The sequence below is a fragment of the Triturus cristatus genome, chromosome 5_2 (genome assembly GCF_964204655.1).
Source record: "Triturus cristatus chromosome 5_2, aTriCri1.1, whole genome shotgun sequence".
NCBI lineage: Eukaryota > Metazoa > Chordata > Amphibia > Caudata > Salamandridae > Triturus > Triturus cristatus.
This window is the reverse complement of record NC_140588.1, coordinates 288,955,834-288,973,557: the sequence shown is the minus strand read 5'-3', so window position 1 is coordinate 288,973,557 and position 17,724 is coordinate 288,955,834.

The window sequence follows — 17,724 nt, the reverse complement described above, 5'->3', positions numbered from 1 at the left end:
CAGAGTATCAGTGGGAGCCATCCCCCATATCGCTGCACCATATACTGCTGCCGCCTTAGTTTTAGCATGGTAAAGTTTTTCATTGGAATCAGAGTTTTGACTCCCAGCCTTTTAGAGAATGTTTTCAGTGCCATAAGGTTTCTCTGCATGCCCAACGCTCTTCACTCTAGTAATTTAGACCATGATTGGTTTCTATCAAAAAGGACTCCTAAATAGGGGGACGAGTCCACCACCTCAATCTTACCGGAGTCCTTAAACGAAAGAAGGAGGACTGTCATGTTTCCCCCTCCCGCAATGATAATAAAAGATTTGCTCTGGTTTACCTTTAAATCTAATGATTCCATGAAAGTTGCATAGGCAGATATAAGATACTGGAGGCCCCTCCCAGTTCTCGCCATCAATACTGTGTCGGATGCATATGCTAGCATTGGTAACCGCTGATGGTTAGCAAACACAGAGACGTCCAAGGCTGCGCCCTCAAGATGTTTTCCCACACCATTAGTGTAGATGGAAAATAAAAATGGTGCCAGGATGCAGCCTTGTCTTACCCCTCTCAAGATCTTAAATGAGCGGGTACACTCCCCGTTCCTCCCATAGCGGACTGAGGAGGAGGCATCAGAATACAGCTGCCTGATGAAGTCAACCAATGCCTGATCTATCTCCTCCATTATCTGCCAGAGTCTAGGGTGGGACACGCAGACAAAAGCTGCGGATAAGTCCATGAAGGCAAGATAGATCTTCCCACCCTTGGCTCTGACATATCTATCCATGATCAATGACAGATTCAGGCATTGGTTTATTGTTCCTTTTCCCTCTTGGAATCCATATTGGGACTCCATTAAGGTGTTTTTACTCCTTGTCCATGCCTGTAGTCTCGTTAAAAGTAGGACGCCCATAAGTTTGGCCATTGTATCGATCAGCGAGATCGGTCGATCATTTTTTGAATTATTTTTGTCTCCCTTTTTATAATGGGGACGATAATACTTGTTTTCCAGGACTTAGGGGGGCCCACTATGGCGATTTTATTAAAAACATTAGTTAAAAAGAGAACCCATATATCCATGTTCTCAAAGAAGAAATCTATTGATACACCATCGGGCCCCGGGGCTTTTCCACTGCTGCATGCCTCAATCCCGTTCCTGACTTCATTAGTCAAATACTCCAGCTGCCATATCATTAACCCAGATCATCACTGCGAAGAGCCATTATAGTGACATGCTGAAGATGAAAGATATAATTATACATCAGTCATGGAACCAGCTTGCTTGACCTCTCACCAGTGATGGTGAATACCAAAAGTACAAAAACGATCAAGATGAACTGCCTATAACCCAGGAAGGAGTTTTACTGCAAGGGTTGAGCGTCCTAATTCCGGAGAGTTTAAGGTAGAAGATAATTGCAGTGACTCACGAAGGACATCATGGTATTGTTGCCACCAAGCAAGCTCTCCAAGATCGAGTCTGGTTTCCATATTTAGATGAGAGGATGGAAAAGGAACTCAAGGACTGTCATCTATGTAACTTCCTCTCTACGAACATTACTCAACATACTCTTACCATGTCAGAACTCTCTAAGCATGCATGGGAGAGAATAGCCCTCAATGTCTTTGGTCCACTTGACAATGACCTCATTTGATGGCAATTGTGGATTAGTACTATCCCTGGGACCACTACACGCCCCTAAAAAATATTTTCCCCTGCCTTCGCAAAGGGGAAGGGGTCCCCTGGGGACCTCTCCCATTTTAGAGTGCTTTACCACCCTCTTAAAATGGGCGGTAAATTGTGTGTGTTTTGTGACCGCAATTGCGGTCACAAAACATTCTTACATAGGCCTCTGACTCGCTATTAGGAAGGGACGCCATTGGAACACCTCTTCCTAATAGCGACTTGCAATTTGCAAACAGTCGTACATCTTGCCCTAAGCCCATTACTATTCCCAAGATGTCCACAGGGCTATTCTCAAACCTTAATTTGAACTTCTGTCTTAGTTATTCTGTTGTCACATAACCTTCAACCAACATAAAGACAATACATGGCTATATGTTAAAATCAATACCATTAAAGATTTGCCCTTTTTGATTCTTGCCTCACAGATACAGGATTTTGGATGTCCCAAATACATCTCAAAATCACCACCAACAAAACTTAGTTTCTCTTACACATGCCTAACAACTAGGATAACCACCTCCCGCCTTGTCATTACACACACTGCATCCAGTCTTGAACTTTTCACCCACAAATCATTGATATGAGCTGTTAGTCTAATTAGTTTAATGGAAGCAAATCAAGACCACTAATACCTGTCATTGCTACTAGCAATAGGGAAGGGATGCAACTTTCAAACCTTCTCCTAAATGCTCTTTCAAATGAGTCACATAGTCAATTTCGGTAGACCAAAAAGATGTTTTCAACTTGCATAAGGCGTTTTGTACCTCATAAAAAAAAGCTTTTGTGGTTGCAAACCCTGTGATTTTGCAAATAGCATGGTTTCCAACCACAAAAGGACTGTGGTTTCTGATTAGATAACATTTTAAAAATTGAACTCCACAGCAAGGAAAAAACCACAAAAGGACTGTGGTTTCTGATTAGATAACATTTTAAAAATTGAACTCCACAGCAAGGAAAAAACCACAAATGCACCGAAATTGTAAAGCACCAATAAACCCATCATCTCTAGACAGGTTCTCAAGGCAGCTGATCAAGATTTGGTGATATCTTAGATTGACTATGGAAATGCTTTACTTGTGGACCTTTCTAAAATCTACTTAATAATGCTGCTCTGCACTCTACAGCCAGGATGGTCACCAATACCAGGAAATGTAACCAGGTCTCTCCATCCTTGAATCTCTACACTGGCAATCTATTGGATCTTACTGCATTTACAAAGCAACATGCCTCATGACTAAGGCCTCATCATGCTTCCTGTTCATAACTTTCAGAAGTTCAAAATATCTGTTCCAGTACAATTCTAGCAAGTCACTCCCCCTTAAAACTTAAGACTCCTCATTTTAGGAAAACATCCACTTTCAAAACAGCTTCCTCTTGGAATGTGATTTGGAATGAGTCCCCATTCAAATAAGACTTGCAACCTCATTTCACTTCTTCCAGTCTAGCATTAAAGAGCTCTTCCTACTTCATATTTAGACTCCTTTATTTATAAAAAGGGAAACTTAATACTCATAGTAGGTTATCCTTGGTCACAAAGAATCACTGATGAACCAATCTATCAGGCCCGCCTTTTAGCCACTAATATTCTACATGCAGGATTGTGGGGCACACTTGTAAGTTTAAAAATATAAATGAAACCACCAGACCCAGAACGCAATGTGATTATGTGCCATAATGTAAAAGCTAAAAGTTGATGAAGGTGCCACCGATGAAATTTGGGTAGGGTGACCACTCAACCTGGATTTGCCTTGACAGTCCCAGTTTTTCATCATCTGTTCTGGCAGATTTCATAACGTTTAGCAAACATACGGTTTTGAGAGAGGGTTGGCGAATCACAGATGCAGACAAGTTTTTATGTGTTACAGCACATGATTAGTTAGCAGCCCTTATCAAAAAGCAGTTGAATTAACATAACCTCATTGTCTACGTTTGCTACATTTGTTAGCATGGTCAATCAAAAACTGTTCTCAAGGGTGAAACAAATCTCCGAGCACATGCAATCATATACCAACATGAATAAGAGTCATTCTTATGATCTCCAGGTCTTTGCTTTAGTTAGATATTAGTTCTTCTGCCAGCCTTTCACTGAGTCACATTTATAATTACAGAAGACAGGGTTGACATCCCTTCTCTGTAGAGCACCACACTGATATTATAAGACATTAATAGTTGTATACTGTGGACTGAGTGCCCAATTCCTTCATTCTCCCTACAAAGTGCAATCTTATCTGGAGGAATCCGTTCCCATGGACAGTCGCTTCTTCTCAGAAGAGATAGTGTCCTGCTGGTAAATTACTTTGACTACACCGGCTTTATTGCCATTGCTACCAAGCAGAAGATGGTGAGCTAGTGGGCCCATGACCATGCTCAGCATTCAGAATGAGCATGATCTGTGTATGTGTAATTGCTGGTAGACTGAGAATTTTCAAAGAGAACTGAATTGCTCGGCACAGACCTAGCAAGGGTGGGACTCTTTAGCACACATCTAGGGGTTGGCTTCCCTTGCACAAGCCATTATATCACCAATATGTGAGGGGGTTACTGAAAGGCAAAGAGGTCAATATGAATACGCCCCTGTTCGAAAATCCAACATGTTAGTGCAAATTGGACAGTACATTACTTGATAATGAAAACTGATTAATACTACTGCAGTCCCAAGATTGTTTTGAGGGTACAAAACTGCAGCCAGATGGCAAAGTCTTTGTGTTCTGTTTTTATGCTTGACATTAAATATAGTGGTTGATTGAGTCCACTTCAAGTGGTCTGAATTTTTATTTCCAGCATGATTATTTATGCTACTTTAGCAGCCAAGATACCTACAGTTGTTTCGATAAACATGTTTTAGGAAAGGATATAACAGCTTATCAGCAATTACTGTGAAATACTTCCACATACTTGAATCAAAAAAACTATGACTCATCAAGACACTGGGACATGGAGACTGCATGACACATGTGAACATGACCATTTACTCACAGTTCATACACATTCAGTTTGTTGAAAAGGCCTGACCATATACAGAGTTCGCTCCATTATTAAACCACACAATCATAGGATAGCAGTCAACAAAGTAAGTACATCAAGACACTGGCAGGGCATTCGGTTTGAAAGATACTCTCCTTACCATTATTCATCTGCATACCGTAGTACCTCTGAATCCCTTCTCTGTTACATACTTGCTGACTTAGGAGCAAACTTATGAAGGTTTTGCGCTGCCCTTGCACTATGGAAGGGGGCGGAGGGCCATGCAAAACCTACGTCGAGTTTATCAAGCTACGCAAGGCCACCTTGCGTAGCCTTGCATGGCTTGATAACTCTAGAATAACTCAACGCTGTGCTAATCAATCAATCGATCAAACAGCTTTTGTAAAGTGCAACACTTTCACCCCTAGGGGTATCTGGGTGCTGTGTCTGCGTCGAAGAGCCAGGTCGTGAGTGTCTTTCTGAAGTCTGCCAGTGGGGAGGCTGTATGGAGCTGGAGGGAAGGTCATTTCAGATCTTGGCAGCAATGTAGGAGAAGGTGCGGCCACCACTGTGGCTGCGACAGATGCGGGAGTGTGTGAAGGCGAGTGGACAGGAGCGCAGAGGTCTAGCAAGCTGGTGGAAGTTCAGTGAATGGTTAATGTAGGCAGGTCCTAGGTGGTGGAGGGGTTTGCAGGCGTCGGCGAGGATCTTTAACTGGCATCTGTTCTGGATGGGGAGCGAGTGGAGGTCTCTCAGGTGGAGGGTACTGTGGGTTCATTTGTGGAGGTCCAGAGTGAGTCTGGCTGCAGGTTTCTGTATGGTCTGGAGTCTTCTGAGGAGCTGGCTGGAGATGCCAGCGTAGAGAGCGTTGCCGTTGTTGAGACGGCTGGTGATGAGGGCCTGAGTGACGGTCTTTCTGGTATTGGTTGGGATCCATCTGAAGATTCTGCGGAGCATGCCTAGTGTGTGGAAGGAGGAGGAGGTGACTGCGTTGACGTGTCGTTTCATGGATGATGACAAGTTTGCGTGCATGGTTGGACTGTGTAGGTCCGAGTTCTGCAGGCCACCAGCTGTGGTCCCATGCGGAGGTGTTCTTCCCAAAGATCAGTACTTCAATTTTGTTTGAGTTGAATTGGAGGCAGTTGTCTCTCATCCATTTGGCTACATTGGACATGGCTTTGCAGAAGTTGGTTTTGGCATTAGAGGGGTCCTTGGTGAATGAGAGGATCAGTTGGGTGTCATCTGTGTAGGAGACTATGTTGAGTCCATGGGATCTTACGACGTCTGAGAGGGGGGTCATGTAGATATTGAACAGGGTGGACCTGAGGAATGATCCTTGTGGTACGCTACATATGATGTATTTGGGTGCGCAGGTGAAGGGAGGTAGTCGGATGGTCTGTGTGCATCCTATAAGGAAGGAGGAGATCCACTTGAGGGCGTCTTGCTGTATGCCTATGTTGTAGAGTTTGTTGATGAAGGTGTTGTGGGAGACGGTGTTGAAAGCTACGGAGAGTTTGAGGAGAATCAGGGCCACAGTTTCTTCGTAGTCGAGGGGTGCTCTGATGTCGTCTGTGGCAGCAGTCAGCGCAGTCTCAGTGCTGTGGTTGGCAAGGAATCCTGAATGGGAGGCATCCAGTAGGTGGTTATGTTCCAGGAATTCAGAGAGCTGCCGGTTGATGGCTTTCTCGAGTACTTTGGTCAGGTGGGGGAGCAGGGAGATCGGACAATAAATTATTAGATCGGTGGGGTCGGCAGAGGCTTTCTTTAGGAGGGGTCTGGCGTCAGCGTGCTTCCATCTGTCCGGGAAGGTTGCTGTGGAAATGGAGGTGTTGAGGGTGCTTGTGATTTGGGTGCTGATTGGGTACGTTGCAAGGTTGTAGAGGTGGTGGGGGCAGGGGTCACTGAGCGCCCTAGAGTGAATGGAAGACATGATGGCTGAGGTGGTCAGGGCAGTGAGTGGAGACCAGGTGGTAATGGTTTGGCTGATGTTCACTGGTTGGTTGAGGCCGTTGAGGTGTAAGGTGGAGGATTGAAGGGTGAAATTGTTGTAGATGTTCGTGGTCTTGCTGTGGAAGTAGTCTGAGAGGATGTCACAGAGTTCTTGGGAGAGTTGGATGGTGTTCTCTATGGCTGTTAGGTTGGAGAATTGTTTGACTATTTTGAAGATTTCCTTTGTGTGGCTGTCTGTGGAGTTGATGCAGGTGGTGATGGCTGTTTTCTTGGCTTTCTTGATGTGCTGGTGATAGCTGCTGAGGCTGTTTTGTGAGCTGCTCTGTCTGCGGAGTTCTTAGTGGGTCGCCATCATTTCTCCAGTTGGTGGCAGTTGCGCTTGGTGGTCCTGAGTTCTGAGGTGTACCAGCTGGAATGTTTGGAGGTCTTGTTAGATTTTGTTGGTGGGTTGACTCTGTCGGTGCTGTCAGTGATCCAGGCAGCAAAGTTCTAGACAGCCTGGTCGAGTTCTGTTGAGGCCGTGGGTTGGGAGGCAGTGGGGTCCTGTTACCACTGAGTTTTGGTGAACTTGCTCCAGCTCCGGTGGGAGGAAATCTGATGCCTGGTGCTGGTGTTCTGGGCGTCGGCGATGATGAAGTGTACGATGGTGTGGTCAGTCCAGGTGAGGTCTGTGGTGTGGCTGAATTTGATTCGTTTGCTGGAGGTGAAAATGGGGTTGAGTGTGTGTCTGGCTTTGAGCGTGGGTTCGGTAACCAGTACGGTGAGGCCGATGTTGTTTAGGTTCTCCAGGAGGGCGATGGAGTTGGAGTTGTTGGGGTCATCGATGTGGAAGTTGAGAATGTGTTACTCTGCCCTAGGGAGGCGTTCCATGGAGTGTGGGCGTTCCAAAGCATCCACCCATGGATTTTGGCCCATTCCCAGATTTACGATCACTGGTAAATCTGGGAATGCATCAAACAGCTGCACTCACCCAGGTGAGGCATAATAAGGAGAAATCTTCTCCTCGTTTTCTATGCATTTTGCAGCACACATAGTAAGAGGAAAATGCCTCAGAGCATTGTTTTTGTGCAGGAAGGTGTCCTATTCTGCACAAAAGCAATCCTGCTTACAAAGCAGGCCCTCTTGCACCATGATGCAAGGGTGTTTGCATTGGCGCTAGGCAGCCAAAAGGGCCCCAGCGCAAGCAAAGGACAGGAATGCATTGTATTATGTTAAATATGATGCATTCCTGCCCTTTCCCTTCCAAGCAGCTGGGCAAGGTGGCATGCTGTTCTGCGTCAAAGCAACATAAATATGCCCCTTACTCTTTGCTATAATTCAGTAAACTAATCATACCCCTCCTTACGAATCATAAACTCTCTGAGTAACGTCATACATCACCAGCTGAAAATGGAGGAAATTATTAACTTTTCTTACTGGCACATGCATCAACGTAGGCTTTTGCAATTCCTTAATTGCGATTATTAAGGAATCGCAATTAAAGAATTGCAAAAGCCTATGCATGTAGGAATCGCTATAAAAATAGCGATTCCTACACATTCCTTAATTGCGACTCGCAAATTGCGGATCACAATTAAGGAATGTAGTCCCATTCATTCCTATGGGCCTCCAGGCACACAGGAATGAACTGGAGATTGCATGAGCAATTTGCGAGTACCAGTAGGTACTCGCAAATTGCTCATGCAATTTCATGGGTGCAAGGGTATCAAAATGACACCCTATTGCACTCTTGAAATTGATCTGTGCACATATGTTGCACACACACATGCCCTAAGGGCATGTGTGTGCGCAACATGAAACTTTGAAAAATGCACAAAAGTGCCTTTTTCAAAGTTTTTGCAAATTACCATGAAGTTCAACTTCATGGTAATTTGCTCCCCCTATTAGCGAAATCGCTAATTTTTTAACTTTAATGCATTGCATTTAAGGAATCTCAATTTGAGATTCCTTAAATGCAATCGCCATTTAAGTAATCGCAATTTAGAGATTAGTTAAATTGTGATTTTTGCATTTGGGATGATGCATCCCAAATGCAAAAATACCGGTCGCAAAGGGGCAGATTCTGAGAATCTGCCCGTTTGTGACCGGTTTTTGCTTTGATGCATGTGCCTGTTAGTGCTTAAGAATAACCAAGACATCTACAATAATTAATGCCACTGGAATAACGACTACCTTTGGGCTATGGAGTAGCGTGCTACACGCCATAAAGCGCTCCTGCGTCTTGTCAGGGCTGGTAAGCGCTACATAAATGGTGTTACAATAATTCTATATTGGTGGAATATCCCGGTTTTCGGATTTCAATATCCAGTCAACCTACAATGGGGTCCCTTAGCAGCTGCTAACTCTGGTACTCCGGCCACAGACTGGCCCAATATTATCGAGATTATCTGGATACCTATAGTCTGATTTGTCCTCGCGCGGTTTTTCTCATTTTTCTACCTCAGAACTACACCTCAGCCCACTGGCGGAAAGGAGGGGCTTAGGGGAACTTAATTTGCAGATAACAGGCGAACGTAATCAGCATTTTATTACCATCCTCAGGAAAAATAGGTCTGAGGAAAGGGCGGAGGAAACACAGGTTGGCGCAATGAAAGTTAATTAAGGCGAGGTTATTTGACAGGAAATTACAAAACACAAACAGACTGGACGAAACGCATCCTAAAACACGGCGCTGAATCTCGCATTACACCGCCGCCTGCGTTAAAGACAGCCCGGAGCACGTGCAGAAAAAAGAAAAAAAAAACAGCCCGAGACCGGCTCATCTTATAAACAGGCTGATTGCGAGCATCAGAGGGTGATTTGTAAATTAGTCTGGCAATCCCCAGATAAGCTGATTGTCTTGATAACGATACGGCTGTAATTGTGGCTAAAACGGTTTCACATGAACGAGCCAACCATACATGTTGCAAATTAGCTCGCTGCTCCTTATTTGATTATTTTTTTCACTTATTTGTTTTTATATACCGTTAAATTTATTTTGTTCACGCTTGAGGCAAATAGATGTTTTATTTTACGGTTGGCCCTGCGTGTTGCACAATTAGCATTCTTGGATCGAAAAAGCGCACAGAAGCCAGGGCACGATTAAAACAAATGATTGCATAGCTGCCAGGTTGCACCAGAACCTGTGTAACACCTTAAGGCAGTCCTGGATTGTAAACCACCCAAACTTTGCATTCTGGGATTTTCTAAGCTTGTGATTGTAATAGTAATTGGAAAACTATAAATCGACGAGCCCACATTTCTGTTGTCTAAACCATAGCTTTCAAGCTACCCAGGCCCATGCTTGCTTGAGTTGCTCATCCACTCCAAGTTATTTCCTTGCATTCTGGGACTTGTAGTCCTGGTTTTATATTGGAGACACTGTACTGTAGGTTCTAGAATGGAAAGAAAAAACCCTGAACATCATGAACTGCTCTTGCATAGACCTGGGAACCTTGAGAGATTTGCTAAAACACCAGGCCTGACTGAAGGGATGGGGCCACTTCGCAGCCGGGGCAGTCTGGCAAACCCTGCATGCCTGCGTTTGTGCCATAGCTCTCCAAGTCATGTGTTACACATTCTGCTAATAACACGTTTAATTCCAAGATTTGTACATTTTTAATTATGATGTTAAATGTCAAACTACAATTTTAAGAATGTAACCTCAAGTAGGCTAAGAAGCTGGGACTGACCAAAGATGCCATCTATGGCATTTGGCCACTTGAAAAACTATGATAAGTGTTTATAATGATTTTTTAAAAATATTAAGCCTGATTTTTTTTGTGCTACTTGTATCTAAGATCATGATTGTCTGCTGGTTGCCAACTGGCTCCAGGTAATCAGTGTGACCTGTAGCTAGTCCTGACGTTATGTCCAGTACCATCTTGCAGTTTTGTTTTCACAATTTCAAATATTGCCCTACAATTCAGACTTTACAGAATAGCCAAGATTTTGCTGATGGTGTGACACCGACTAAAAAATAGCAACCCTTTATTCCAGTAGAATTGTAGACCTGCCACCATATGTTAAACAATATCAGCTTTGTTCATAGTCTCCTGGGGAAGACCAGATACCTCTGAGTGAGAACACCTTGAGCTGGAAACCCTCGCACAGAGTAGGTTTCTCGATCATGCATGAAGGCTCTGCACTGCTGATGTCCACCAAGGGTTTTGCAACCTCCCATGACATGGGTGGCAACATAGGAAGCCTTTGTAGTGTGCTTGGGGGAGGGAAGGAGTGTTTCCTCAAGTGTGTTCTAAGCCCCACACATCACCTCCACTTCCCTCTCTAATATGATCACCAAGACTGCAAAGGTAGTGATGGCCTTAAAGGCCCACCCCCTCTCCAGACCCGCTCCTCCAAGGCCCCTCCAATGCCATCAAACAGTAAAAATATTTTCAAGGTTAGGATGTCTGAATTGGGGGAAGTATACTAAAGGGAAGTCAGTTTGCCTGATTCACAAGGAATTTGCTATGAGTAGGTGTTACATCCTTTGTATTACTCCCGGCTTAACCAGGGAATCCAGGAGTCTAGGTGTAAACCAGGAGCACTTCAAGAGTAAGCCACAGCAAAAACTTTGTGAATCTGGCCCTGTGTATACAGCTGAAAATGTTGTGGAATCACTGTAAGTATTTAATTACAAGCTGTTTAATCTTTGTTGTTTTTTGTAACTTGTCTACCATTTTATATTACCATTTGGTCACTGGGAAGACGAAGATGAGGGTAGGAGGATGGAAAAAGAGTGAGGAGAGCAGAAAGAAGAAAACAGTGAGTGAGGGGCCTTGATGAAAGAATGATGTTCTCCAAAATGCTAGTATCCCAACAGAAAGGCACATAGTGCATTATGAGTTAGGGAAACATATTGCAGATTTTTTTGTGAATTGAAGGGGGATTACCAGCATCCTTCCAGCTTTTTTTTCCACAGCAGGCGGCAGAGAGTCAAAAAAATGTGCCCATAGGTCCCACAATTTACATTTGCTTACATGGAAATAAATAAAACATTTCACCCACTCTGAATTGCAAGTAGCTGGGCATAGGCACATGACCTGCAGATCAAGAAGGAAATAGAAGAGGTAGTGGGGAGGAGGGAGCAGGTGGGTTAGGAAGGGAAGGGGGAAAGAAAGATGTAAAGGGCACTAGGAGGAAGGGAACAACATGAAATGAAATGAATCAGGAAAGGAAGGACGAGGATTTAGAAAGCATGGTACACTCTTTGAGTGGTACAAGAAAGTGAGGGAGAGATGCAAACTCATTTATAGTGTGCACACAGATTTTTCAAATTTGTTTTTCTATTTTAATTTCATAATACCGATTCGAATAGTAAAATAAGGAGCTGTGCTGAAGAATACCTAACTTAAAAAGCAAACTCGAAAAACTAAGCACCCTAAATGCAGGTCACAGAAGCATATTCAAATCTAGTGAGGTGGGTGAATACACATTTGATTATTTTGCAGAACAGATATCACAGCACAATGTAGACGCACACTAGCAATTAACTTGAGTGATAACTTTATATTCAACAGCGCTTTGCATCCTGGCAGGGCTGGCTTTAGCACTGGTGGCGGCCAGTGCAACAAGGTTTTTTGGGGCCCCCCACCCCTCCAATGACCACCGCCGCCTCAGATTCCCTCCTTACCACCCTTTAACAGTCACCATAACCACTCTCTCTCAGATGCATTTAATACATTTTATAGCGTCACTCATAAAAGTGAAGGGTGTCAGAGCACTGTACATAATGCACACATTACACAGAGCCTATCAATCATAGGTGTGTAAATCAATGTATAGGATATGTTACATAAGACAAAGGACAACAAGGGGTGAATTCACATGTCACCTATATTGGTAGGCAGTATAGTTGAAGAGTACTTGGTCTGGAGAAGCACAAACTCTGAATTTAAAATGTAACACAATGGATTGGGGCTCTCTTTAATAACAAGAACTGATTTGTACCCAAGTGAACATTTTCGCAACATTAGAATTATGAAAGTCTGGGGAAAAAATCCATAGCTCTAATTTATACCTTGAAGTCTGCACGCAGTTCTTTGATGACAGTTAATAGTTCACTGTAAACTGCAACTATCAAAAGGAAGTCTCTGACAAAAGCAGTAACCCACCGACCTGTTTACATTACATTCACTTTGTTATATGCATGGTACATGTTCTTTGCAGCAAGCATAATAACCCTCTGCGCTACCTTACCATGAATCAAAACTTCCAGAAGTCAAAACCTCTATTAGACAAAACTCTGATCTCGCCTGGTAGAATATTGAATCACCTGAGTTTTCTCAACATTTTAATTGTTGCCTGAACATTGCTAGAGGCCAGGAACGAGGCAGCAGGTGCTTTTAAGCACAATACAAACTAGCAAACACCAAACAGGTGCCCCAGTGCGAAGTCAGCACCTGGTGCGGTGGCACCGGTCGCACCGCCCTAGAGCTGGCCCTGCATCCTGGGTCTTATTTCCTGATACACAGTATGGAAAGAGCATAGTACAAGCCCCAGAATGAAGAGTTCTATTGACTAGGACTGTATGAAGGTACATATATGGCATGGAGGCACATAAAAGCTATGAAAAACAAAGTTAGATTAATGTAACGTTAATTTTTTATGTTTCCCGCTAATACATGAGAATCAAGCTGCAATCTCTTGTTTGGTCATCGGTGAAGATTGATCTAAGCCTAAAGAACGGATATGTGTAAACATGTGGTCCATCAGTTGCAATAGGTACCAGGCTTGCCACCTTCAGGGCTGCATGAGTTGCTCAGCCATATTCTAGAATGAGCGCTGTAGTAGCCACAAAAGTGCCACAATGGCTCATCTCATATTTGATCTGTATAGACATTTGCTAGGTAGAAGAAGGTTTCCTCAAAATTGTGTTTATTGTCTAAGTGTTGTGTAATGACCCCAACCCCAGGTAGGAGGATGACTTAATTTTGCTGCCTCAAAAAGCTTAGGGTGATAAATGATCAAGCGAAACGTGTCAGCTAACCTACCTGTATCAAATTTCCACAAATATTAAAAATGGTATCAAGTCCCCCTTTTTTTTCTATTCTTCGTTGAATAACAAATTCAGATTACAGGAAAATGTAATTGAGTGTTCTAAGCCTATTTGTACTATATGGGATGGATATGTCCATGCCAATAACTGCTGTTGCTAACTAAATCCAGAAGGAAACTGAAAGCAGATATATGAAAGAAACCATCGGACTTGTATTCATGAGACCAGGCAAATGATATCTCACAATATTCTACTCAAGCTAATGTACTCTAAATGTACAATATGAAATATATTACATCAGCATCAATGCACAAAATAAAGTGATATAATTGTCTTGTCAGAGGCATGGACTCAAGCTACATGCCTCCACCCCCACTCACAGCAGGACACACACGCGACCCCATCTTCAGAGGAGGAAACAACATTTGCTTCAGCCACACCACGGAACTGCTCTGGACCGACCACCACTGTATCCATTTCTCCTTTATGAAACCCACTGCATACAAGCACACGTGCCGCCTCCCACGCAGAAGCTGGAATAAATATGGTCTAGTACTGCCGAGTCCCCCTCCTCCCTTAAGCCAAGCCCTCCAGCATAGCTCACCGCCCTTCTTCCCCCAAGGCAAACAATTCAAACACCACAATTGTTTGGATTAGGGGTCGTAAACCCCCTCCTGTATTTTATTACATAAAATAATCAAAAACATTAATAATTGATATTATTTACATTACGGACACAATACGCAGAAAGTCCATTACACTGATAGGTACACTATGTCAATTGGCTAACCTTAACATGTTTCTAATACATAGCCATTCCTCCCATAAGCTAGGTGATCAATAACATTATCTTTCTGTGTATCCCTGTTTGAGCCTACGGCAAGGTCAATGACTGGCCCCAGATCCAGATCAAGCTAGGTCCCAACCTCCAACCGGAGTGACCTTGCGCAGGGGACCCAGTTCACCGGAAGGATACCTCCCCCGGACACACCCTGTGCCCTCAACATTATCTCCATAAGGGCCCGTGCAGTTATGCTTGCGTGCGCCTTTGTGCGCATGCGCGTGCGGGGGTTGCCAACCAGCCTACCGGAAGCGAAACTTCCCTTTCCCCCCACCGTTCCAGCCTACCAGCTGTACCTGCTCCTGGAGTTCCATGCAAGACCATCTGTCTCCCCCTCTTGAGTCTCCATTTGACAATGGTGATGCCTGCTAAGGACCGTAAACTATGCTCACCAATTATGACCTTACCGCCTGACCAAGGGTAACACATATAAAATACGACAGAATAGCTTTCCTGAAAATGACAAAGTTTTAGTTAACACAAAATCATTGTTTATTCCGATATCTAAGAGAAATCATAACACAACAGCCACCAATTTAATACATAACTCTCCATACAATAGAAAAACAATACAAAAGTTATCGACATTTCTGCCTTAGAGGATGCTGGGCGGGGAAAAAAGATCCGTTGGGTCCTCCGACTGTGGCCCTGATGTCCTGCAATGTGCTGGGCCGAGGAGCGGCAGAAAGAGAGACTGCTCCCGCCGCTCCTCCACCTTTTAAAGGGCTCTACAGGGCAAGCCGGTTCCGACTGGCTCACCCTACGTTTCTCGGACGTGCAAACCGGAAGCGCTAACAAGCACTTCGGGCTCACGCCTCCGTCAGCCAATCACAGAGGGGTAAGAGGAGGCTGGGGCGCCGCGTCACTGCTGTGCGCGGCGCACTCAGCCTCCCAACCAGATGCAGGGGACCGGCACAACCACCATACTCGGCGATGTGCCCGAGTCCGTACCCGCCTTTGAAGTATCCGAAGAACACCTCGCCTCCGCTGCCAATCACGACAGACGCCAACACAGCTGCAAGCTACCTCCACCAATGGATCGCCAACTGCGCCAAAATTCTCATCCCCTCTCCAGAACCTCATGAGATGACACAACAATAAAGTCAACTGGTTCACCGCAGATCTCCAAGAATCCAAGTGCTCCTGCCAACGACTGGAGAAGATGTGGAGAATCAGCAAAACCCAGGAAGCGCACTCTGCCTACAAAACAGCCATCACAGCACACACCCAACTCATCAAATCATCAAAGAAAAACTTAATCCAAGACAGAATCCTCTCTAATGCCCACAACTCCAAGGACCTCTTTGCCATCAAACAGGAATTTGCCACATCTAACAACGAAACAACCAACATCCCTCCCTCCCAAGACCTCTGCAACAAAATCAGCTTCTTCTTCCACCTCAAGATCAAGACGCTCATCGACAACTTCGACAACCAAGACCACTGCACTGCCCCAACCCCCAACGATGCCACCCAACAGACCCGTCTCACCTGGATCCCTCTCAACACAGAAGACACCTTAAAGACTATGAAGCGCATCTACTCTGGAGCACCTTTTGACCCCTGCCCGCTGCACATCTTCCACAGGGCTGCCACTGCCATTGCACGCGAGCTACGACAAACTATCAACTGTTCCTTCAAGACAGCCACATTCCCTGACAACTGGAAGCACGTGGAAGTCAACCCCCTCCTAAAGAAGCCCTCTGCAGACCCGATGGACCTAAAGAACTTCAGGCCCATCTCACTGCTTCCTTTTGCAGCCAAAGTCATCGAAAAGGCCGTCAACGCCCAACTAGCACACTTCATAGAAAGCAACAGCATCCTAGACACCTCTCAATCTGGATTCCACAGCAACCACAGCACCGAGATCGCTCTCCTCACCGCCATCGACGACATCCGCACCCTCCTTGACCCAGGCCATACAGCAGCCCTCATCCTCCTGGACCTATCAGCAGCCTTCGACACCGTCTCCCACCGCACACTAGCCACCAGGCTCCACGATGCTGGCATCCAAGGAAAGGCCTTAGACTGGATATGATCATTCCTCTCAGGCAGAACACAGAAAATAAGACTCCCTACCTTCCTCTCAGAACCGACAGAGATCATATGCAGGGTACCCCAAGGATCCTCCCTCTGCCCCACACTCTTCAATGTCTACATGAATCTCCTCGCAACCATCGTCAGAAACCATGGGCTCAACCTTGCCTCCTATGCTGATGACACCCAACTCATCCTCTCCCTCACCAAGGAACCTGACATCACCAGGCACAACTTCCAAGAAGGGATGAAAGCCGTTGCGACCTGGATGAAGAACAGCTGCCTGAAGCTCAACTTGGAGAAAATAGAAGTCCTCATCCTCGGCTCCACCCTCTCGGCACATGATGACACCTGGTGGCCCCCAGCCTTCGTAAACCCACCCATCCCAATGGACCATGCACGCCAACTCAGCCTCATACTCGACTCATCACTCACCATGAATCGCCAGATCAATGCTGTATCCGACGCATTTTTCAACTCCCTCTGCATACTTCGCAAGACATTCAAGTGGATCCCCCCAGACTCCAGGACAACCATCACTCACGCACTCATCACCAGCAGACTGGAGTACGCCAATGCCCTCTACACCGGAATCGACAAAAAACTCCTCTGCAAACTCTAGACTGTCCAGAACGCCGAGCCAGACTTATTCTCGATATCCTATGGCACAACCACATCACCCAACACCTCCACGACCTCCACTGGCTCCCTGTCAAAAGAAGAATAACTTTCAAGCTGCTCACTCATGCCTACAAGGCCCTCCAGAACACCGGACCCCAATACCTCACTGACTGAATCTCCTTTCATGCCCCAAGAGAAACCTTCTCTCAGCCAATCTCTTCCTAGCCACCGCCCCACATTTTTACAGGACCAGAGCAGGTGGAAGATCCCTCTCCTACCTTGCAGCCAAAACATGGAACAAACTCCCCCTTCACCTTAGACGGAGCCCGACACTGCACCAATTCAGTAAGGACCTCAACATTTAGCTCTTCGAATGATCCCCACGGAGCTGCCAACACCCACCCCCAGGGCCTTGAAACCCTCACGGGTGAGTAGTGCGCTTTACAAAACTCTGATTGATTGATTAATTGATTGGTTTCTCGCAGATTTGATGAGTATTTGTAATCTGTGAAACTGCAGGGAGGACCCAGTCCTGCATACTATGTTTGCAGCCAAATACAAAGAAATTTGGTTTCCAACTGAGGTGTCTTGAACTATTGTTGATACTTGTGAAGTGCAATTTTCGGAATACTATGGAGGACAGAGAGGCTACTTTAAAGGTGGAC